Source organism: Bos javanicus, chromosome 23 (genome assembly GCF_032452875.1).
Source record: "Bos javanicus breed banteng chromosome 23, ARS-OSU_banteng_1.0, whole genome shotgun sequence".
Taxonomy (NCBI): Eukaryota; Metazoa; Chordata; class Mammalia; order Artiodactyla; family Bovidae; genus Bos; species Bos javanicus.
Genome location: NC_083890.1, coordinates 50,007,001 through 50,030,897, shown reverse-complemented (window position 1 = coordinate 50,030,897; position 23,897 = coordinate 50,007,001). Strand labels below are relative to the sequence as shown.

Sequence of the window (23,897 nt, the reverse complement as noted above, 5' to 3'; positions counted from 1 at the left end):
GTAGATACTCGGTGGGTTCACCTCCGATGCGTTCAGAGACCTGGATGTTTAGGGACGTAAGGAAGCGTCTGTAACGGGTAGAGCTCCTTTGGCCCCCCGCGATCGCTTAATAACAACCGGCTGAGCCTTCCGAGGTGTCCTCTCTTGCCGGTGCGTTACCGCCCTTGGCACAGCATGCGGCTGTGTGTTGCCATCCGTGGTGGCCTTCTAGCAACTTTTTGTGCAAAAGTTCTCTGGAGGAGGCTGCCTTCCGTAGAATCCGTGATCTGCCCCACATTGTACGTGGTCATTGTACCTTAGCTGGCACTGAAAGTGTGCCATTCTGTTCAAGTCCTTTACACATTGGCTGCCCCCTACTGTATTCACGATGCTGTCTTGGGTCATTTGGGTTCAGTCGTGTCCACTCTTTGCGACCCCGTGGACTGCAACCCGACCAGGCTCCTCTGTCCATGGGATTCTCCAGGCAAGAATAGTGGAGTGGGTGGCTATTTCCTCCTCCAGGGGATCTTCCCAACCCAGGAACTGAACTAGAGTCTCGTGCATTGCTAGGAGGATTCTTTACCCCAAGCCGTTTGGGAAGCCCCATTTAGGGTCCTAAAAGGGGGGAAAAAAAGATCTCCTGTTCTCAAGCTTCCATTCTTTCTGAGAAAGAAAGTGGTGTTTGGAAAAGGCCCGGAAGTAGAGGCTGAGACATACAGCTGGGAGAGTACGTAGCACCAGGGCAGGAGGGGTTTTGGTTTCTACATTAGACTGTTGGTGAGGATTTTAGGCCTGAATGCTCAGGCTTCCTTCATTTTTGAGGTTATAAATACACAATCGGGTCACTTGCTCCCTTAGTGTTTGGGTGAGGGTAGCACCTTATACGTGAGTTGTATGTCACGTGTCACCAATTCTTCTGAAGACGGCACCTTCACCACTAGTGCATCGTGAAGCAAATTTAGTTTTTTTGCTTCTTCTGTGTCTTCAGGCTTTCTGCTCTGGTGACAGCATTCATTTATAAGTCACCTTCTGGGCAGAGCTTGCGTTCATAGAGCATGTCACTGAATGCCTGCCCTGTGGACGCTCCATGGGGAGCCAGGGAGGGACGAGGGACGAACGGGAATGGTTTGTGCCTCCCAAGAGCTTCTGTTGGGAGAACGAAGAACATTGCAGAGAAACGACCCTCCGGCACGGTGCAGCTCGTCATTCGGAGTTCTGATTTTGGGGGACGGTGTTGCAGGGGGTCCAGTTGAGGTGACAGTCAATAACCGTGGTCAGCCTCTTTCCAAGCGAGTTTTCTCACTTCTCCTTTACTTGTAGGCAGCACTGTGTCTATATTAGGATTGCAAGTTTATCTGAAAGTCCTGCGTAGCGATTGAGAGCCTGGATTTGGAGTCAGAAAACCTAGTTATTGACATCACCTTGAGCAAATTAACCTTGAAAGCTCAGTGTCCTCATCTGTAAAATTGGAACCAAAGCTTCCCTCGTAGAGCTGTGAAGTTTAAATGAAAGAAAACGTGTAAAGCAGACCCCCGGTTCCCAGAGAGAGCGCTCAGAAGGAGATGGTGGTTCTTGTGTTGTAACTGATCTAACATGCCTCTCTGAGGTCTGGTTTGGTTTCTAAAGGTATAGCGTTGTCCTGGTGTAATCAAGGCAGTATTCCTTGTGCGGCAGTTGTTTGAAGTAAACACTGCATCTGGCTGCTTGTCAGGTGGGGAGGGGACCCGTGTGGGAAGCACCCAGATACGTTAGTAACCAGTTCCCGGGGCACCAGTTGCCTGGTCTTGTCCAGTTCTGCTTAAATCGAAGTCGAAGTTTCTTGTTTGGGCTCCACCTCCACAATTCCACAGGGATATGTTGACAGAGAGGAAGTTCAGAGTCTTGCTTTTTGAAGTAACTTGGGATGGTAAGAACAGGGCGTCTCCTGTAGCCTCTTGAACTGGGGTGAGTTCCTTAACTTTTGTTTTCTCACCTGAAAAGAAATGAGACCTCTGACACTTAGCACGGTTTCTGGTCTGAAGTGATAGGTCCTTGGTCAGTGGTGAAGTGGTCACGGTAGCCGTGCCTCGTGAGTACAGAAGAGAACAGAGCCCAGCGAGGGGGAAGCAGCATCAGCCTTTTCCAGCATTGAAGAGCTCTTGTTGGTTGAGGGGCAGGATCGATTTACCTGCTGCGTCTCCAGTAGCTAGGATCAGGGGAGGCAGATTTTTCTACATTCACCCATCCTGCGAAGTTTATAGTGTACAGAAGAAGTGAGGCATCCTTTAGGTCAGGGACCCACACACTTTGTGTAGAGGACCAGGTAGTTGTTAATACCAGAGACCTTGCAGGCCAGGTGGTCTGTTACCACTGCTCAGCTCTGCTGCTGTCGCTCAGAAGCATCCATAGGCCGTGCTCCAGTAAAACCTTTCCTGGGTGGTAAAATTCAAATTTCATATAGTTTTTACATGTCATGTAATTGTCTTCCTTTTTTTAAAAAAAGAATCACTTGGAAATGTGAAGAAAAATACAGTCAGCCTATGGATTCTACGAAACAGGCAGTGGGCTCGATCAGTCCTGTGGGTCTTGGTTTGCTGACCTCAGCTTTAGACGGTCAGCTGTTCTGGAGGCAGGGTTTGCACGGGGCTGGGGAGCATGGAGGGTGGGGTGTGGAGCAGTTAAAGGGCTTCTAACCCCTATCCCAGCGCTAGGCTTTAGAGCCAGAAGTGTGGGTTCCAGTCTTCCCTTCTGGGTCAGGAAGGGAAGAGCTGTGTATCTTAAGTAGCTGAATCTCCCCCAAACTTCCTCATCTGTGAAATGGGAATGATGACCACTGCTTCAGAGAAGAGGGAAGCCTGAGTAACATTAGCATCTCAGAGCAGTTGGTAACTTTACCCTATGAAACATCTTTATCTTCTTCCATTCTTTAAAAAAAAAAAAAAAAAAAAAAGAACCACCGCCCGCTCACACCTTGAAAGCAGACTTGCTTTCCTTTGAGATTTCAAAGTGTCAAGTGAATTGATTTTATCACCAAAGAAAAACCCTGAACTCCAGAGGATCTTAATTTATCTAGTGGTCAAATAAGCATTAGGTTGAATTCATGTGGGCTGAGCGAAGACTCTAAAACAATGGAAACAGTATTCTTTTACCTTGATCATTCTTTTTCTCATTGGGTGTGGGCTTTTCTTCCCCTGAAAACTAGTGTAATAGCTAATTTAACTTTCAGGAAGACCTCAGTTATCTGGTCTTGGCCTTCTGAGAGAATATTTATCCAACACATGGGTGTTTCAGGCAATCAAAAATGGAAGTAAGCTTTTAAGAATGGAATTACATCTGGCTTATAAAACATGTTTTCAGGTTGATTAGTTTGGAATGATAATCAAGATTTGGGGGAGAGTTAAGTGTTTGGAGTCTTTCTCCTCCCTTTGGGATAAGATTGTGCCCCTCTCCTGTGCATTGCGAGACTTTTCCATACACGGACCAGAAGCACAGTTATAAATCAGATTGTCCTTGTAGTTCGGATGGAAGTCACAAAGGTCAGGAGACCGTCCATGAACGTTGGTCAAGATGAACCAGCATCTGTAGTGTGTGGCTTGTTGGCTCTTAAGATTGAGATCCCCTGAAATGAGAAAAGAGAGAGAACCTAGAGCCTGTTTTACACAGTGAGGTAAGTTAGAGAAAAACAGGTGTCATGTATTAGACAGACATATAGGAAATCTAGAGAAATGGTACTGAGGAAGAGACGCGGACATAGAGAACACACTTGTGGACACAGTGGGGAGGAGGGGGTGGGATGAACTGAGGGTGGCTTGGAAACACACACTAGCGTGTGTAAAACAGCTAGTGTGACACGGGGAGCTTGGCCCTTGCTGTGTCAGCCTAGAGAGGTGGGATGGTGGGAGGGAAGTTCAAGAGGGAAGGGACGCGCGGAGTCACGTTGTTGTAGGGGAGAAGCCAACATGACATCGTAAATCAATTTTCCTCCAACTAAAAAAAACTAAAATAGAGTTATTTGCTGGAATTGTGTGGTAGCAGAGTCACGTGTGTGTGTTCTGAAAATTAACGCAGTCTGTGAAACGTGAATTGCTGAGGGCGTTTATGCATCTGCCTGGTCAGGAGGATGGAGACATCTCCTGTGCATCTCCTTTGAATTTGCTTCCAGCTCCTGTGTACTTACGTTTTTCTGTTCTTGCTGGGATACCTAAGACGTCTTGTGCTCTATAATGATTTTAACCACCGAACGTATTTTCATGATATGTGGGACATGCTTCATTAAGTTTTGAGTGTCTGAGCTACATAAATCCGCGTCTGAGTCGAGCTTTTGAAAGGGGTCTTTATTTGTATATTGTGTGTGTCTGTAGGCACACAGCATTGTCGTGGGTCTTATTAAAATGCAGATTTTGGGTCCCAAACTAGTTTGTAATTTGCTGTGTTTGGATGGAGACTAGACCAGATTTTGGGTCCCAAACCCTAAGCTTGTAATTTGCTGTGTTTGAATGGAGACCAGAATCTCTGCTTCACACACCTTCCTTCTTAAGGGTGGATTTGGGAACCTCCGGATTGCACCAGCCTGTTTTGACAACACCGAGGGGTCGGGATGTGCCTTTGCAGAAGTAGGGCTCCAGGTGGACCGCACGAGTCCATTTTGCAGGCTCTTTGACTGTTGTTGCCCCTGGTTAACCGGGTTGTTCCAGGAAGTGGGCATTAAAAACACTCAGTCATGAGGTTAGGGACTGTTTCTGGAACGTCTTGTTTTTCTGTCTCCGTCATTGGCGTACTTGTGCACCAGGATGTAAGGTTGGTGTGGGCTGTCCTTAAGAATTCTTTTCTGGCCGTTATTTCCCACAGTTCAGATTTTGCAGCAGTTGTACTGATTGCCGGATTATGTTTTAATGATAGAGTGAATTAAAGGAATGACTTACCTCCAGATTCCTCCTCCCCAGACTTGATGCCCAGGTGTTCCTTTTATACTCAGCCCCTCATTGGCCTATGTGGTTTTAAGTCTGGGATGGGGAGAATGTCTAACTTTACTGTTTCCCACACAGACTTAACTCTCTCCAGCTTTTTAAGCTGGTCAAGGCCTGGGAGGACCCATGTCTGGGGAAGGTCTTTTGCTTTGGTGTGAAAATTTGTTCAGGTCCTAAATGTTTTTCTGGGGAAGAGGATCAGCAGCTTTTTTCTGTTTCTCAGAGGGATCTAGGACTCCCAGAAAAGAATCAAACTTGTTCTTGAGACCTTTGAGCTAAAATGGGGGTTTCATGCCCCTTCATTGACCACTTTGACATCATTTTTGCCAAACTCTGCTCTGCTTCAGCCAGAACCTGCGGCGAAGCAATGCCCAGACCTCATGACCGGGTGTGAGGCTGTATGCTGTTGGCAGCCTGTAAGTGGCTCTTGTTGGGATTTTACATCCGTGAAGCCTGCAGTTAATATTTCCGCTCCACTTCTGATGATGCAAGGACTTCAGGTCCTGTAGCACTGACCCACCCCGAAACTCGCATGCTGTTCTTTTCCAGCGATCGGCACCCTGTGTGCACAAAACCTCATCGAGAGACCCTTGCTGTTCCACACAGGCAGCATTTGTTCAGCTTCACCTGCATCTTTGCCAGTTTCTTTGATTATCAGTCTTATCTCGGAACTTTCCTTCTGGGTTTTTTTTTTTCTGCCCCCTTTCTCAAGTATATCCTTCAGAGATTTCTCAAGTGAGGCGTTGTTGGTGGGAAAGTCTCTGGTTTTCTGATCACCTGGAAATGTCTTTATTTTGCCCTCATTTTTATTTAGAATCAAATCAGTTGCTTGAGTATTTTCCTTCAGCATCCTGAAGCTGTTATTCCCGTGACCTCTGGTTCCCCCATTTTGTTGAGGGGGAGGTGTGCGTTCTGTCTCTGGCGCTCTGGGATCCTCTCCTTGTCTTTGGTGTTCTTTAGTCTGGTTACTGTGCGTCTCTCCTGTTTATTGACCCTTTGGTGTATGTTGTGCTTTCCTTGTGGACTTGTGCCTTGCCAGTTCTGAAAGATTGTTGGCCATCTTATCATCTGATCCCACTGGGCTTCTAAACTCCCCCCCAGAACCCCAAGGGGGCACTCACTGGACCTCCCCGTCTTGCTCTCTTGTAGGCATCTCCTTGTTTCTGTTTTGTTTGCATTCTGGGTATGTCCTTGGATCTCACTTCTGGTTCACTAATGAGCTGTGTCTAATCATCCATTAACTCATCCATTGAGTCTTTCATTTTAACAGTTGTATTTTTTGCTTCTAAATGTTCTGGTCCTCCGCCTCCCATCCTCATCAGTCTGGCTGGCTTTCTTCCTCTTTGGTGTTTGTCTACTTTTATGACTGACTGACTTATGGTTGGGTTGGGTTGGAGGAAGTTCCTGGGGCTCATGGATATTTTCCTTGCTTACCACAAGCCCAGTGAGGTGTTAAGAGTTGTATTTTATTGATGATCTAGTTATTTTGCAGTGAGAGTGCCTTTCGGAAACTTGTTTGCTTTTTTTTTTTTTTTGCCAGGATCTGAAGAAATGGTTCTGATTTGGAATTTGTGGTGTCACAAGTAGGGATCAAGAGCTTGAGCCAACACTTAAGGTTTACCTAAAGATAGAATGCAAAGAAAGTGTGGATTTCAGGGGTAACTTTATGCAAATGGATGTAAGAGTTACAGCGAGTGCTTCTGAAAGTGTACGGCACCGTCGCTCTGCCTTCCCGCTCTACACGCGATTCTTGTCTGACTTCCCTCCGCCTAAGGTTGGCCTGTGGGCTTGGCCGGAGCCAGTGAAGCCACAGCGTTTGGCCTGCTTGGCCCACCTCTGCCCCGCCCCCTCCCCTGCCTCTGTGGTGCCAGGACACGGTGGCTTCACCAGCTGGGCAGCCCCAGTGCCCATCCTCATTCAGAAGCTTATCAGAATAGGTCACCGTTAGCAGGAAACCTCCCTCCTCTTGAGACTCTGGGTGACTCATTTCCTTTTTGTTTTGCGATACTGATGATTTGTGTTTGTTTAAGCATTACTTATAGGTAAGTAACGCATAAGTCAGTCAAGTAAGCATTACTTTCCAGGTGGCTCAGATGGTAAAGAAACCGCCTGCCAACGCAGGAGATGCTGGTTCGGTCCCTGGGTCAGGAAGATCCCCTGGAGAAGGAAATGGCAACCTACTCTGGTGTTCTTGCTTGGAAAATGCCACGGAGTCCGAGGAGCCTGGCAGGCTAAGTCCATGGGGTCTCAGAGAGTCGGACATGAGTTAGCAACTAACAACGGTGCATGACTTTTTCTAGGTATTAAATATGATGAATATTTTCTCCTGGTAAGATTGGCTATCTGTTTTTAGGGTTATGTTAGTGCCTCATCTATATGTTAGAGCTGTTAATAATTGCTGACTTTCAGCTGAAATACAAATGTTATATAGTGACTGGAGTTGCATTATTTGAAATTATACCATATATGTGAGAATTGTGCATTTAGGTGTCTTGTTTGAAAAGCCATATGGTGTTTTGGAGGAAAGTTATTTCTGAACTTGATACAAATAATTTGAAGGAAAAATGTGTTCCTGGAAAGAGTATTTGAAATATTGGCCACAGCGTTTATGTTTACCTGCTGGGTGCAAAGTGTGTGTGTGGGGGGTCTAACCAATAGTGTCCTCTAGTTGGAGAAGTGAGCACGGTATTTTTGGGAAGTAGCTTTACTTTTTGTTTCTGCCACGTGAGGCTTTCAAGAGGTTGGTAGTTTGCAGCCTTTGTTGGTTGACAGCCCGGCTTCCCCACCCCGGGTTGGTTGCAGGTCACGAATGCCTTTGGTTACAATGGTAACGTTTTTCATCAGTAGATGACTGTTGGGAGTTCAGAGCAGCCCAGAGTTGCGGGCAGATTGTCTTAGCATGTAACTGATCTGGAAGCCTCAGCTGCTCAGAAAATGTGAGAACCAGGGCAGAAGTGCTCCTGACCATAACAGGTTGTCACACCGCAGACGCACCGAACGCTCCAGGTCTCTCTCGGAGGCCGATCCCCTGTATTTTCGGCACGATGCGCTTGGGCTCCCTGGCTTCCTTAGTGTGTTAGGAGCAGAGAGCTGCAAGGGGAGAGGGAGCCGCTGAGGGCAGGTGAGTCGGCCTGAGGGAGTGGCTCTCGAGACAGGCTGCAGAGGGACACTGGCGGTGGCACCTGTGGTCACAGATCACAGGGACTCCTGAGCCCCTCCAGCTGCCGAAGAGCCTGTTTACAGAGAGAAAAGCCCTGGGTTGAAAAGAGAGATCAAAAATGACTTGTAAGAAGTTGGGGGATGTAAGCGACAGAGCTCAGTTTAATTCTGTGGTCATTTCTCCAAAGTGTCCCGCTCAGGGATTCCTGACAGTGGAGGAGAGAGCAAACGTCGTCATCAGGCAGGGAGGGAAGGGGGTTGCGGGCCCCACCTGGCTTTCAATCTTCTCATCCTCTGGAAACTTCTGTGGAGCCAACAGTGTGCTGCACGGAATGATCTTTGGCTTGACAAGTGTTTTAAGAGTGATTGCCAGTTAATGCTGCTCCATAAATCTTTGGGCCGGTTTGATGCTTCAGGAAGACGAGCCGGGAGTTGGTGTCTTTGTTCAGCTCCTCACCAGCCCCTTAACCCCGGGTTAAGGGCAGGGACAGGCCCTGTCGTCTTCCGTGGCGGCGCTGGGTGGCAGAAGGATTAGCTGATTTTGGTGAAATGTGAATGAAAATATTTGAACTGAGTCACCAACAAACAATTTAAGAAATCTTGTTTCAGCCCTTGTTTGTAACCCTTGACGTTGGAAAGACATTTAGTTTCTGTCTGAAGTCGTCTGGGTGTTGAATGAAGGTGCAGGGACAGTTTCCTCCTCTGCTTCTCCGAGGAGCAGGGTGCTGGCGCTGGGCCCGCCTGCTGCGTGCCTCCCGACTCTGGGCTGGCCAGAGCCCACAGGAAATGTCCTGTCTCCCGGGCTCCGTCCCTCATTGCTTGCTCCCTCCATCCTGCATCTCCCGTCCCCTCGGCTAGGTTGGTCCCTGCAGCCTGATTTCCATCTGCAAAGAGCCCTTGGAGGCCCTTGACCCAAACAGGCCCTGGCTTGTTGCTCCGCTCGGAGCTCTGCAAGTGGGCGTCCAGCTGCCCCCTTGGCTCACCTCACTTCTCATCCGTGCGGTTCAGAGGGAACCCCCTGACCTGCCTGACACCTCAGAGTCCCGAGGAGGCGGCCCTGGCTCTCCAGTCCCCCCACCCCCCAGACTTAGTCCTCTGACTTCCCTCCTCTCGCGGGTGTACCCTTTGCACTCACAGCAACAGGTATGACTGTTGTGTGATCACTCTTAAGGGAGGAGCAGTGTGTGCGGAGGTGGGGGTGCTGCCTTGACCAGGACTTGCGGAGCCTCCTGTCTTGGTGTATACAGGTGTACATAGGCAGTCAGCGTAGACGCTGATCGGCACAGACGGGAGAAGGCCCCCTCCAGAGTTACCTGCACCACTGGCTTCCGCTCCTCCTCGAGCTTTCTGAGACAGTAGCGTTTCCTCCAGCTGGGGGAAATGCCGGAGTCAACCAGCCCCCCTTTCTTGCTGGCCCGGCTGTGTGACCTGACAAGCCTCCCCCAAAGGCTCCTCTGTGTCCCCCCGGGGACAGAAGCCTCAGAGAGTCGCACTAAAGCACCCGCTGCCCGAGGAGAAAGGGGCTTGAGATCCTCGTGTGGGTGCAGGTGGGCTTCAGGGGCCGTGTGCACTGGGGGCTGGTGGCCCCAGGGGTGGCTGCAGGGTCTGCTCTGAATGGAAGCTCTCGTCTGATCTCTCTGTGTCCCTGGGTCAGGGGACGGGAGCCGAGGTCTTCTCCTCCCGCCTGCTGCTCTGCTGTGCTCTCCCCTTCCTGCACATCAGGCAGTGCAGTGTTGAACTGTTCACGGAAGTTTAATGAGAGAACCGAGTGAACAATAGCATCGCTCTGTCTTTCCAAACCAACTTCTGAACTGAATCCAGCTTTGCTTGCCGCTTATCTGTCGTCCCTCCCCTTTCCTGGAAGGTTTTGTCCTGAGTGGGAGACGGAGTTCTCAGTCCGGTTGGACGTCGTTCTCGGTCTAGGCTGGGTCATCGGTCAGGTTTCTGCTTGTCTGCTACGTGTAGGAGGTTAGTAATGATACAAAAACACGGGGAACCAGTGGGGAGGTTTACCCTTCTCTGTGTTCCATATACTTTAGCAGGGGTTAGTGAGGAGCTATTTGGTTAACATTCTTAAACGATGTATGGGTTTGTTAAAAGTGGCATTTGAAAAATTTCTTCAAGAGAGTTTATAATGATACCCTTTAAATGTGAACCTTGCTTAAACCTTAAAAAACTCTTTAAGTTTGGATGATCGGTTAACCATGATGTGACATTCTGTCTGTGTATGTGTAGGTGGTGCCCGTGATAAAGGACCTGCCTGCTAGTGCAGGAGACACGAGAGACGCAGGTTTGATCCCTGGAGGAAGGAATAACAACCCGCTCCAGTGTTCTTGCCTGGAGAATCCCATGGACAGAGGAGCCTGGCGGGCTACAGTCCATGTGGTCACACGCCTGAAGCGTCTTAGCACACACGCAGATCTTTTGCAAGCTTTATAAAAGTTTCTCAGAGTCTGGGAGGCGTTACCCCGGGTGAGTTAGGGTTTATGTTAAGGTGTTAGAGATTATTCTCCAAGACACATGCTAGCTAAAACCTTAACAACAACAAAAGGAATCCAGTAACTGTTCTTGCCATGAGCACTGGAGTTTTAAGGGTTTCTTATTTCTTGAACTCATGATAGTATAAGTTAACAGACAGTGGTGGTTCAAAAAAACAAGCAGGATCCCAACCAGCATCCTCCCTTGCCTTTCTCCCCATGGCCTCCATCCTTGGGATCACTAAGTAGACGTAGAGAAGATGTGACTAAAACAGCAACATTTTCTCATGTGGCTCCTGGGAGCTCCTGGGAATTACTGTGCCCAGCAGCGTGGAAGTCTCTGTATGGACCTCAAACTGGTGACTAATTATAGGGTAGAGAATGAACCGGCTTTGTATGAGATTAAGGGAATTCGCCAGGAGCAAGAACTTAATGCATCAACACAGATAACAGTTTTTGAATATCACCAAGGATTGTAGGTTGAACAGTTGGCTATAACGAAGCACAAATCACTGATGGAAAGAAAGGTCAGAGGTTCCACTCGCCCAGAATTTTGTCCAAAAGAGAATTTGAAAGTGTGTGGGAAACCACTCTTGATTTACAGCATATCACCAGCTTAACTCACTAAAACTTTATAGTTTAGAATTACTCTGATTCTTTCTCAGATTCATTTTCTGTGAATTTTTGGCGCCATGGGGGATATTCAAAAGGCTGTCTGAGGGCAATCCTAAAAGAGGAGAAAGTCCCGAGAATGTTTGGTGTTGTCAGCAGCTTCTTTGAAATAAAGAGTTTGGTCTCTTAAGGTCACTTCTACTTGAATTAGCTGACACTCGTTTGGCAGGCAGGTACTTTGAATTTGATGGTCTCATCACCGTACTCAGGGTTTGTACATAAAGGCTCTGTACGTGTCTAAGGAGAAAAGAAGGTGGAAGTCAAAGGCGGAAAAAAGCATCCCCTGCTCTAACAACCAGGCTATCCAGCATAAACCATAGAGGCCCATCGTTAGGGACAGCTCTGTGCATGAATGCAGATAGAAGGGTGCACTTACAAGTCACAGTTATTTCATAAGAACAGAATTAGATCCGTGCTGCTCAGAAGACACACAGACGTTAGCACTGAAGGAGTTGTGTATCATGGTATAAAAACCTTTTTATGTTAATCGGTTCATTTTTCTTACTTTTTTCTTGACTTGTTGAAGTTCTTTGTAATTAATCCTCGTTGTTATTTGTCTTGTAAATATGCATGCATCCTCACTCTTAAAAGATTTTAAAATCCGTAACATACGTATTTCACCCACAAAGTTAATGAAAATTTACATTTTAATGTGATCCAGTTTTTCTTCCTCATTTCATTTCTCATTTAGGAAATGCTTCCTATCCCCAGATCACTGTCGTCTTCTCATCCACAACTTTTGCGTCTTATGGTGAGAAAGCCCCGTGGTTTGTTTTCATGGTGTGTGCTGGGATCTGGTTTGTCTTTCAGCTGTGGATCGTCTGCTGGGTCTGTTGAACCGGTCACCCTCTCCCCGGACCTGTCTGCCCCTCTGCCGTGTGTGAAGTCTCCGTGTGTGTGCACACGCGTGCGCCAGTTTCTTCTGTTTACCTGATGTTTGTCTCGCCCTGATCACACCTGACTGTTGTATTCGGTATGGCTTTATAATAAGCCTGGGAAACTTGCCCTGCCGGATACGCTGACCTTGTTCTCTTTTCTGAAAGATGGCTCAGCAGCTGGTGGCGGCGCGTTCTTCCTCTTCCCCGCCAGGCCGGGGCTGCGTGCGTGGGTCCCTCGGTGGCACTGGAGGTGCACAGTCCCACCCGGTGCTCAGCTTCTCGTGGTGCCAGCAGGCTAAGTGGGGTGGCAGCCGGGGGCTCGGGTTGTGGGTTCATTTTATGTTGTCAGAGAAGGCCCCACCGATACTGTGACGTTTGGGGCTTGAAAAAGAAGGAATGCCCCTGGAGGCTGGTGTGTCTGGAGCTGGAGAGACAGCTGGTACCTGAGGTCGGGGTCTGGGGTCCAAGCAGGGGCCCTTTGTACATGTGCCCAACACTCTGAGTTTGGTCTTTACTGAGGCGGGGAGCCTTGGGAGGGGTGACATACTCAAATTCACATTTTTAAAGGGTTGTATTGGATGCTGTTATATACAGAGAACCAGCTGGGGCCGGACTAGGGAGGAAGTAGAGTTGCTGGCGTTTGATACCCCGGGGGGCGGGTGGAGTAGTGAGTGCTTGCCCCCGGGGTCTGTGTCGAAGGTGGAGCTGAGCCTGACTCAAGGATTGGGTGTGATGGAAGGAGAAGAAGCGGAAAGAACCCGGGGTTTTCCGGCTTGCGTCACTCAGAGAATGGGGTCGGCCAATTAGTTGTTCAGACAGGCGTGACTGCTCAGGGCTCGGCTTTCGTTTTGTCGCTGGGGAGATCTAAGGGGGTGAATAAGTGGGAGTTGGGTTTTGGACGCGTTAAGTTCGAGATGCCTTTTAGACGTCCAGCATGGGTGGGCGGCAGCGGCGGCGCTACAAGCCTAGCGTGTAGGGCACGTGCTTCGGCGGGAGGTGCTTTTGGGGGATGTCCGCCTCTGCAGAGCTGGTGCGATTCCCCTCACTGACCTGGACTCGGAGTTCGTCCGTCCTCATTGGATAAACCTGGGGCTTCTCAGGTGGCGCAGTGGTCACAGAACTCATCTGCCGGTGCAGGACACACAGGAGACTCGGGTTCGATCCCGGGGTCAGGAAGATTTCCCGGAGGAGGGCATGGCAGCCGGCCACAGCCCGCGGGGTCGCAGAGTCGGACACGACTGAGGCGAGTCAGCCCCCACGGTATACGACCGTGGTTTTAAAAGCGGGGGAAGGAGGGTCCCCAGGCGGTGAGTGGAGGTGGAGAAGAGACCTGGAAGTTGGATGTTGCGTCCATTCTTACGTAGAGCTGGCGGGGCGGGGGATGAAGATGCTGTGGAGGAGACCCAGAAGCGGTGTGGGCAGCAAAGCAGGAGAAAGACGGCGGCGCGCTGCAGCAGGTGAGGAGCACTTCAGGGAGGAGGGACGACTGTGTTGTGTGCCGCTGGGACGACCTAGGATTGACCTGTAGGTTTGGCAGCCGCTGGTGGGGGAGTCCAGGGACTACACCTGGCCTGGGCTCGTGAGAGCGTGGGAAGAGAGAGACGGAGGCAGTTCTCAGGACCAGTTTTTCCAAAAGGGAGCCAGGAGGGCTGGGTAGGCTCCACAGTTTGTTTGCTTTAAGATAGAGATTATAGTGTTGTATGATGCTGGGGAGGACCTAATGGGAAGGAGAGATGAATGAATCAGGAGATGGGGGCGGGAGGGTGGAAGCTGTCTCTCTCTCACCGCTCCCCACCTTTTGGTTCTTAACTAATGTTTTATTACCCACTTTTAAAAGTTCTTCACAGCCTTTCTTAGATTTATTCAGTTACATTTTCTAACTAGTTAATAATTTGTGCATGGGAAGGCTGTTTATGCTCCATCGCTGTGTCCAGCCACCTTTTTGAACTATCTCATTTGAAAATATAGTGGATGCTTTTGGATTTATATGTAGATAATCATCTTGTGGAAATAGGGATGACCGTATACTTTTTCTTTTCAAATTTATACCTGTTAGTTGTTAACCTTGTTACTTTGGCTGGGCCATCAGTACAGTGTTGAGTATCAGTTATAAAAACAAGCATTCTTACTTTAAATTCTGAGAGTTCTGTAAAATTTTATTATTAAGGAAAAGCTGTAGATAGTTGCTAAGATACCTTTTTTAAAAAAGAATCTGGTTGAAGTTCTCTTATTTCTAGCATGTGAGGAATTCTTAATCCTGAATGGTTGATGAATTGTATGGGATGTGCTTTCTGCATTTATTAAAGATTGTCATTTCAGCCCCTCGTTCCTTTGAATATTTTAATGTATATTAATATATTATCTGATGTTAAGCCATCCTTGCATTTTTGGGATAAACGCTAGTCATACTGTATTATTGTATGTGTTGTAATAGTCCCTTGAAAGAAAGGTAACCAATTTATTATTTTTTTAAATTATGAAACACTTGCTGAATCCTTGGGTTTTCTGTGTTTTGATTTTCTATTTCTGAAATTTTCACCTGTCTATAAAATCATCTGAACTTCTCTTTCCTTTTAAAATGGAAGAGCTATTTGATTATTCATTAGAGAATTACCTTGTATTGATTTATTGGTGCTTTCTATTAAGTCACTTGCAGACTAAAGTTTTTTATATTAGAGTATTTTAGGATATTTAAAAACCTATACATACTGGATCTATGATTATATACCTTGGACATGCTTTTGTTTTTTTGTGCTTTTTTCTTACAAATATTTTATCTCATTTGATTCTTTTTTAAAAGAATTCATTTTTTGTTTTATTGATTCTGTATATCTTCTACCTTATTGCTTGCTCTTGGTTTCCTTCTACCTTCTTTTGTTCTCTGGTTCTTTTCCTCGCTTACTGAGTTGAACATATGCTGTTCTTTAATGAAGGCTTTAAAATTACCTTGTGAGCTCAGCTTTAGCCACATCATACAAGTTTTATTTTTTAAACCTTAAGTCTCTTTAGATTTTTCTATTTATTTAAAGTAAATTAACTTGTTTGCTTGATTAGGATTCTTTTTTCATGTTTTAAGATCCAAAAACTATTAAAAAAATTACAGCCCCACAAGGAGTTTGTCTATTTTTGAGTACTTAAATGTACTTAAATTTAAATATTCTTAAAGTGAAAATATTTCTTTACTATGTACTTTCTAATTGAATTACCCTGTGGTCTTTATGAAATTTTAATTCTGGAGGTTTCCTTCTGTGATCTTATAAAAGGGATTAAGTTCAAGATTTGTTTGGTTCAGAGTTGTGTGTGTGTGTATATATACTCACACACACAACACACACACACGTGCGTGTGAAAGGTTAGGTGTTTATTGAGCATTGACTGTACACCCTGCAATGTGCAGTGCTCCTTTGAATGAATTTTTTTCCATCAAATTTGTTTCCATATGTTGCTACACTAACATGTTTTGGGTAGTATTTTCTAGCCATATCTTTTTCCTTTTTAATTTAAAAAAGTCTGGTTCTATTTAGAAGTGTCTCTTGATAGCAACATATAGTAAGATTTTTAACACTTCAGTGTGATGTCTTTTATGAGCTTAGTGTTACACTTTCTGAACCATTTGGGCTTGTTAAAATGTTTGCTCTTTTATCCTTTTTTCCCCCAGTCATTTGTTGGTTTGAGAGGTTTTTCTGTATGGATTGGGTATTTCTTCATTCTTCTGGTTGGAAGATACAGATTGTTGACTGACCTTGTGGTTGCCATTAATTTTTTTAAAATCTGCTTAACTGTTAATCCGAATGATCGAATCATTCAGTGATTTCTTCTGAAATGTGACAGGGACATTGTATTCTTTATCTTTTGAGTATATCTATTCACTGCATCTTATGCTCACTGAGAATGTTTCTGTTCTTTTTAATGTACCAGAAGTGGGATATGCATGTAATATGTTTTAGTTAAGTTTATCTGTCTTCCTTGAGAGCATAAAGGACATACCTCACTATTCTTCATTGAGATCTCCAACCTCACCTCCACTTGATCAAGATTATTGTCTAGTATTTGTTCTCTTTTAAAAATAAACCAATAAAAAAAAAATCACAAGTTTGAATGTTTGTTTCACTTAGCTCTTCCTTGTATGTGGACTGACTTTTGTTCCTGAATCGCATGTTACTTTCTTTCCGTTTTTCTCTTTCTTGAGATATAATTTGGATACCACAGAATTCCTCCTTTTAAAGTGTAAAGATCCATGGTTTTTACTGTATTCACACATCTGTACTCACGTTCAGTCAGTTCAGTCGCGTCTGACTCTCTGCGACCCCATGGACTGCAGCACAGCAGGCCTCCCTGTCCGTCACCAGCTCCCAGAGCTTACTCAAACTCATGTCCATCAAGTCGGAGATGCTATCCAACTATCTCATCCTCTTTCGTCCCCTTCTCCTCCCACCTTCAGTCTTTCCCAGCATCAGGGTCTTTTCCAGTGAGTCAGCTCTTCACATCAGGTGGCCAAAGTATTGGAGTTTCCACTTCAGCATCAGTCCTTCCAATGAATGTTCAGGACTGATTTCCTTTAGGATGGACTGGTTGGATCTCCTTGCAGTCCAAGGGACTCTCAAGAGTCTTCTCCAACACCACAGTTCAAAAGCATCAGTTCTTTGGTGCTCAGCTTTCTCTATAGTCCAGCTCTCACATCCATACATGACCGCTGGAAAAACCATAGCCTTGACTAGATGGACCTTTGTTGCCAAAGTAATGTCTCTGCTTTTCAATATGCTATCTAGGTTGGTCATAACTTTACTTCCAAGGAGTAAGCGTCTTTTAATTTCATGGCTGTAGTCACCATCTGCAGTGATTTTGGAGCCCCCCAAAATAGTCTGCAACTGTTTCCATTATTTTCCCATCTATTTGCCATGAAGTGATGGGACCAGATGCTATGATATTCATTTTCTGAATGTTGTTTTAAGCCAACTTTTTCACTCTCCTCTTTCACTTTCATCTAGAGGCTCTTTAGTTCCTCTTCACTTTCTGCCTTAAGGGTGGTATCATCTGAATATCTGAGGTTATTGATTTTCTCCCGGCAATCTTGATTCCAGCTTGTGCTTCCTCCAGCCCAGCGTTTCTCATGTTGTACTCTGCATATAAGTTAAATAAGCAGGGTGACAATATACAGCCTTGATGTACTCCTTTCCTGATTTGGAATCAGTCTGTTCCATGTCCAGTTCTAACTCTTGCTTCTTGACCTGCATACAGATTTCTCAAGAGGCAGGTCAGGTGGTCTGGTATTCCCATCTCTTGAAGAATTTTCCACAGTTTATTGTGATCCACACAGTCAAAGGCTTTGGCATAGTCAATAAAGCAGAAGTAGATGTTTTTCTGGAACTCTCTTGCTTTTTCGATGATCCAGTGGATGTTGGCAATTTGATCTCTGGTTCCTCTGCCTTTTCTAAATCCAGCTTGAACATCTGGAAGTTCACGGTTCATGTACTGTTGAAGCCTGGCTTGGAGAATTTTGAGCATTACTTTGCTAGCATGTGAGATGAATGTAATTATGTGGTATTCTGAACATTCTTTGGCATCGCCTTTCTTTGGGATTGAAATGAAAACTGACGTTTTCCAGTCCTGTGGCCACTGCTGAGTTTTCCAAATTTGCTAGCATATTGAGTGCAGCACTTTCACAGCATCGTCTTTGAGGATTTGAAATAGCTCAACTGAAATTCCATCACCTCCACTAGCTTTGTTCATAGTGATGCTTCCTAAGGCCCACTTGACTTCGCATTCCAGGATGTGTGGCTCTAGGTGAGTGATCACACCATTGTGATTGTCTGGATCATGAAGATCTTTTTGTACAGTTCTTCTGTGTATTCTTGCCACCTCCTCTTCATATCTTCTGCTTCTGTTAGGTCCCTACCATTTCTGTACTCATGTTACCATTACCTAATTTCAGAACATTTCCACACCTCAGAGAGAAGCTCCATACCCATTGGCTGTCAGTCCCCGCCCTTGGGCCCCTGGGCCGCACTAGTCTGATTTCTCTGTCAGTCTGTCTGTACTGGGCGTTTCAGGTAAATGGACTCATGTACAATATGTGGTTTTTCTGCCTGGTTTCTTTTCTGATATGCTAATGAGTTAGCATAATGTTTTCATGTATCAGTATATTGCATCTTTTATGACTGAATAATGTGCCATTTTGTGACTAAACCACGTTTTGATTATTCATTCATCATTGATGGATATTTGAGTTACTTCTATTTGTGTGTGTGTGTGTGTGTGTGTGTGTGTGTGTGTGTGTGGAGTAATCCTGCAGTGAACGTTTATGTAGAAGCTTTTATGTGAATATATACTTTCAGTTCTCTTGGATGTGTATTTAGGGGTAGACTGTGTCACATCTTTTAATTATTTTAGCAAGGATTTGAGGTAGTAAATTGTTGACGTTTGTACATCTAAAGATAATCTTACTATGGTCATTGTTAATGACTTTTTAGCTGGGAATAGATTTTATTGGTTGACAGTTAAAGTTTATTAGCTTTGCAGCTGATGAAAAATCTGCCCTTTTCTTTCTAAGTCATCTGAGTTTCTGGTGGTTTAAGATTTCTTACCCATGATAGTTCCGTAGTTTTATTACTGTGAGTCTAAGAGTGGATATGATACACTTTTGATCTGAGTCTGTGAACGATGTGAGGATGTTTGGTCCTTTTAATCTTTGTTACTGCCTTGAGGAATTGTGTCCGTGTGTTCATACAGTAAAATAGGTCTGTAGTTTCCTCTCCTTGTTTTATGTCAGAGTTATGTTTGTATCATAAGAAGAGTTATGAAGCATTCCCTTCTCTCACTTTCTGAAGTTGGTTTTTATTCTTTATGAATGTTTACTAGAATTTATCAGTGGAACCATCTGAAATTTTCTTTGTGTTGAATTAGATTATGAATTCACTATTTTTGGTTTTTGTGTTTGTCAAAGTTTAAATTCTTCATTTTAATTTTTCTGTTGGTTTTCTAGCTATATTTCATTGCTTTTTTTTTCTTGAGGGGTGTGTAGTGGTTGCTCTCTGGGGATTGCAAAATGCATTTTGGCTTTATCCCAATTTAGTTAGTATTGGTATTGAATCACCTTGGGTGAAACCCAGAGTTTCTTCAATAGTATATTTCAGTTTCCTCCCTTTTACCTGTCGTAGTAGCATCATATGTATTTCATCTAAATGGTTTTTCCTGTAGTGTATTTCCATTTCCTCCTCTTATCCTCAGTATTGTGTATGTTACATTTATATACCTTGTAAACACATTGGTAGTGCTGTAATTTTTGCTTTAAGTTGTCATGTTTTATAGAAGCTAAGAAATTACGTATTATATATGTACATCTCGTCATCCCTTGGTGTCCATAGGGAGTTGGTTGTAAGACACCCACAATACCAAGTCTGCGTATACTCGTTTCTTATATAAAATGGTGTAGTGCTTTCATACAATCTGTGCACATCCTCCTGTATCCTTTAAATCATCTCTAGATGACTTATAATATCTAATAGTGTAAGTGCTATGTAAATGGTGGCCAGTGTATTACAAATTCAAGTTTTGCTTTTGGGGACTTTATGGAAGTTTTTTTCCCTGAATGTTTTCAACCCACTCTTGGTTGAATAAGTGGATGTGGAACGTGTGAATAGTGTACTCACACAGTGACTGTCTCTGGTTTTATTTCTTCCTGTACATTTAAGTGACCATCTAGTGTGATTGCCATTCAGACAAGAGAACTTTTTTTTTTTTTTTTTTTTTTTTTAGCATTTCTTACAGTCACATCTGCTCGTGATAAATTGTTTTCTGTTAGAAAACGTCCTCGTTTCACCCACAACTGTAAAGAATAGTTTTGCTGGATACCAGAATTCTTGGTTGACAGGTTTTTTTGTTTTTGCTTCCCCCTGCCCCGCCTTCTTTGGCGGTTAGAATATTTGGTTCCAGTGTCTTCAGACTTCCATAGTTTCTTAACCAGAAGTCAGTGTATGTTCTTATTTTTATTGTCTTTGTTTCCCTGTATATAATGAATCATTTTTCTTTGGCTGATTTCAAGCTTTTATCTTTGGCTTTTAGCAGCATGACCAACATGCGTCTTAGTAGTTCTGTCTTTATTCTGTTCGAGGTGTGTTGAACTTCTGGTGGATATTTCAGACATCTTCAGAAATGGTTTCCGTTTCTCTTCTGGGATTCCAATTAGTGTGTTGCTTCCCACTGTCACACGTCTTTGAAGATTCTACTCATCTTTCAACCCTCTCTTGCCTTCAGGTTCTTCTGTATTCAGGGTCGCTACAGATGTTAGAAGAAAGCATCCGTTTGTTGTTCAGTCAGTCTGCCGAGTTCATTTTACTGTTTGTCTTGTTCATCTGTTTCTCTGTTGACACCTTTATACGTTTACGCACTGGTTTCGTATTTGCCTTCAAGTCCTTTGAGCTTATTTTCCAAGTCTTCTGAACTGTTTGTTGGTGGCCTTAAATCCCAAATCTAGGCTCACTTGGAGCCGGTTTCTGTTGACTGTCTTCTTGTCTGCATGTGGGTCACTCTTTGCTGTGGTTTTGCTTGTCTAGTTGAAAACTAGACACGTTATAGTGACCCTGGACTGTGGCATTCTTCTGAGGATTATTGGAGTTTTATTAGGTTGGTGCAAATACATAATCATGGCTTCAGACCATGAATCTTAAATCATTGTAGCTAGGACATGAGTCTGAGTAACCTCTGCGAGGTAGTGAAGGGTGGGGAAGCCTGGCGTGCTGCAGTCCATGGCGTCACAAAGTTTTGGACACGACTGAGCGGCTAAACAACCAGGCTGAGACACATCGTTACTCATCAAAACAGGAACCATTACAAGCAACACATTTCCAGTTAGAGATGTTTGTTTATGCCACAGGAATAAAGAAAAACCCATGCTTCGGGATTCATTGAACTCTAGAAAGCATTTTCTGCATTCTGCTGCTTGTGGAAGCATTTTCCTTGCCAAAAGTTGTCAAGGGGCTTGAAGAGGTGGCTGTTGGTTGGTGAGAGGTCAAGTGAGTATGGTGGATGGCGAAGCTTTGTAACCCAGTTCGCTCAGCTTTTGAAGCGTTGGTTATATCTAGTGCGGTCGGGTTGTTGTGGGAACGCATTGGGCTGTTTCTGTTGACCAGTGCCAGCTGCAGGCTGTGCAGTTTTTGGTGCATCTCATCAGTTTGCTGAGTATACTTCTCGTATGTAATGCTTTTGCAGGGGTTCAGAGATCCTGTCGTGGATTAGACTGGCAGCAGACCACCAGACAGTGGCCAGGACCTTTTTTTGGTGTAAGTCAGGCTTTGGGAAGTGCTTGGGCGCTACTTCTCAGTCCAGCCACTAAGCTGGTTGTTGCCAGTTATCCTAGATAATCCACTTTTCATTGCATGTCACAATCCGATCAATTTGTTGACCGGTTTGTTGTTGTTGCACAGAATAAGAGAAGAGGACACTTCAGAACGACGGGTTTTTTTTTTTTTTTTTCTGGTCAGCTCATGAGGCTCTCTGGAGAAGGAGATGGCAACCCGCTCCAGTATTCTTGCCTGGAGAATCCCAGGGACGGAGGAGCCTGGTGGCCTACAGTCCACAGGGCTGCAAAGAGTCAGACACGACTGAGTGACTTAACACACTTATCGAGCCTTTTCACCTTTCGGATTTGCCTCAAATGCAACCATAGAAGGGTTGATGTTGAGTTCTTGAGCATCTTCCCGTGTAGTTTTAAGAAGATCAGCTTCAACATTCTCTCAGTTGGTCATTGTCAACCTGCATTGTCTGGCCACTACGCTTCTCATCTTCAAGGCTCTCGTCTCCTTGCAAAACTTGTTGAACCACCACCGCATTGTACATTTGTTAGCAGTTCCTGGGCCAAATGTGTTGATGTTGTGAGTTGTCTCCACTGCTTTACAACCCATTTTGAACTCAGATAAGAAAAATCGCTCAAATTTGCCTTTTGAATAACGTAGTTTCCATAGCTTAAAGTAAATATAAGATAAACAGCAAGTTAGAAATCGTCAGCAAAAAAACGTAAAGCAAGAAATGTGCGTTAAATGTGGTTATGTTATACATCATTTTAAGAATGTGTTCCAGTATCAGATGGCAAATTTCAACAAGCAAAAACCATGATTAATTTTGCACCAGCCTAATATTATAGCAGTTATTAATAAATGCTTGGAGTCAAGCTGTGAAGTTCATTTTTCCTTTGATAAGCATTTTACATCTCTGATCCGTTCTTGCCTTTTTGATGTTTCTTCATTCTCACACCCTGGGCCTGTAAAATTTGGAAGTTGGCTTACCATCCAGGTAGAGATGGCCTTGCTCTCTACATGGTCTTTCTTCTGGGGTTTCCCTGGGTTCTAGTTGCTCTGCCAGCTTTGGGCTTTGTACTTTGACGTCTCAAGCCTTCTACAACCGCAGCTGAGCACAGTTGGGACAGAGCATCACATTCGCAGATCTGGCTCCGTGCTCCTCTTCAAATGAAACGGTTTCTCACTCTCTCCGACTGCTTTCCCCAGGCCACTGGTGGTTCCCTTTGAGCATATGCAGTTCACCTGCCAGCCGGAGATTTCAGCACTTTATGCTCCAGATTTGAGTGTTGCTCCTTCTACGATTCTGGCGCTGCCTAAGAGCCCTGACTCTCTCGTTGCTTTCCCAGCTCTGAACTCTCCTGCCTGGGGCACCTCCAGCTGCTAAGGGTCTGGTCTTCTCCCAGCTCCATGTTTGCAGCCCTAACTCTGGGGATTAGGCAGTGTCCTCAAGCCAAGGAAACACATAGTTACCTTTCTTAGACCTTAGGGTTGTTACTTTTGAGATTTAACCCTTTCCCTGGCTTCTGGATGAAATGGCATCACTGACTTGATGGACATGAGTTAGAGCAAGCTCCAGGAACACAGGGAAGCCTGGCGTGCTGCAGTCCATGGGGTTGCAAAGAGTCAAACACAACTGAGCAACTGAACTGAACTGGCTTCTGTAAGCACTGTCTTTAGGTAGCTTTTTAAATTTTTTTTTCCAGTTCATGTTTCATAAATGTTATCAGTGTTCTCATGACCACCTCAGTCCTCCTGCCATTATAGAGAACTGACTTTTGGTTTGTTAGGAACTATTAGGGAACATTTATGTGTTTCAAGAGCATGTCTTCCTGTGTGCTTTCATTGCTTTTTTCCTTTTTTTCTTTGTAATATGTTTGTGTGAGGTTCAACCATTGTCCTTTTTCTGCTGTCCATTTTTATTTAAAAGTACCCTCTGCACTTCCGGAAGGGGGGCGCGGGTCAGGAGAGGGTTTCTCAAGGCGTGGCCCCGAGCTCCCTCTTGTTGGCGCCCGGCCTGGTCCTCCTGAGACCTGGCTCCGCCCTGCACCCTCGCCTTCAGCTCTCACCTGGACTTCCTCTGTCCGCTGCCCCAGCCGTCTGCGTCTGCTCAAGTTTTAGCCGGTCCCCGGCGGTTTCCCTCAGCGGAAGGAACTCTCCCCGCTGGGTCTCGAGAACTCCGAGGGCCTAGCCGGCCGCAGGCCCCTGAGCCCTGGCCTGGATTCCGCACTCACCCGTGGGTGAGTGTGCAGAGGTTGCCCGCTGTGGGTGTGCCATGCTCTCCAGGGTCCCTGCCGATGGTGCTGGGGCTCCTCCGTTTGCATCCGTCCATGCCCTGTGGCTTCCCACCTGCACAGATCGTGGCCCATTGGAGTCTCGTGGCTCTTCATGATTGTTCCCTTCTCAGGAGTATTTTTGTGGTTTGGGCTCTTCTGGCTATTCCTGAAGATTTTGATAATTTTTTTAGGGCCTTGGGAAAACTGACACCCTCTCCTT

The 23,897-nt window shown here is 45.4% G+C and overlaps 1 protein-coding gene across 3 annotated transcripts in view; it reads left to right on the top strand.

Moving 5' to 3' along the window:
* The window catches only part of CDYL (chromodomain Y like), a 156,744-nt gene that overhangs the window by 61,916 nt on the left and 70,931 nt on the right, over positions 1–23,897 (top strand). The gene's annotated exons all lie outside the window — the stretch shown is intronic.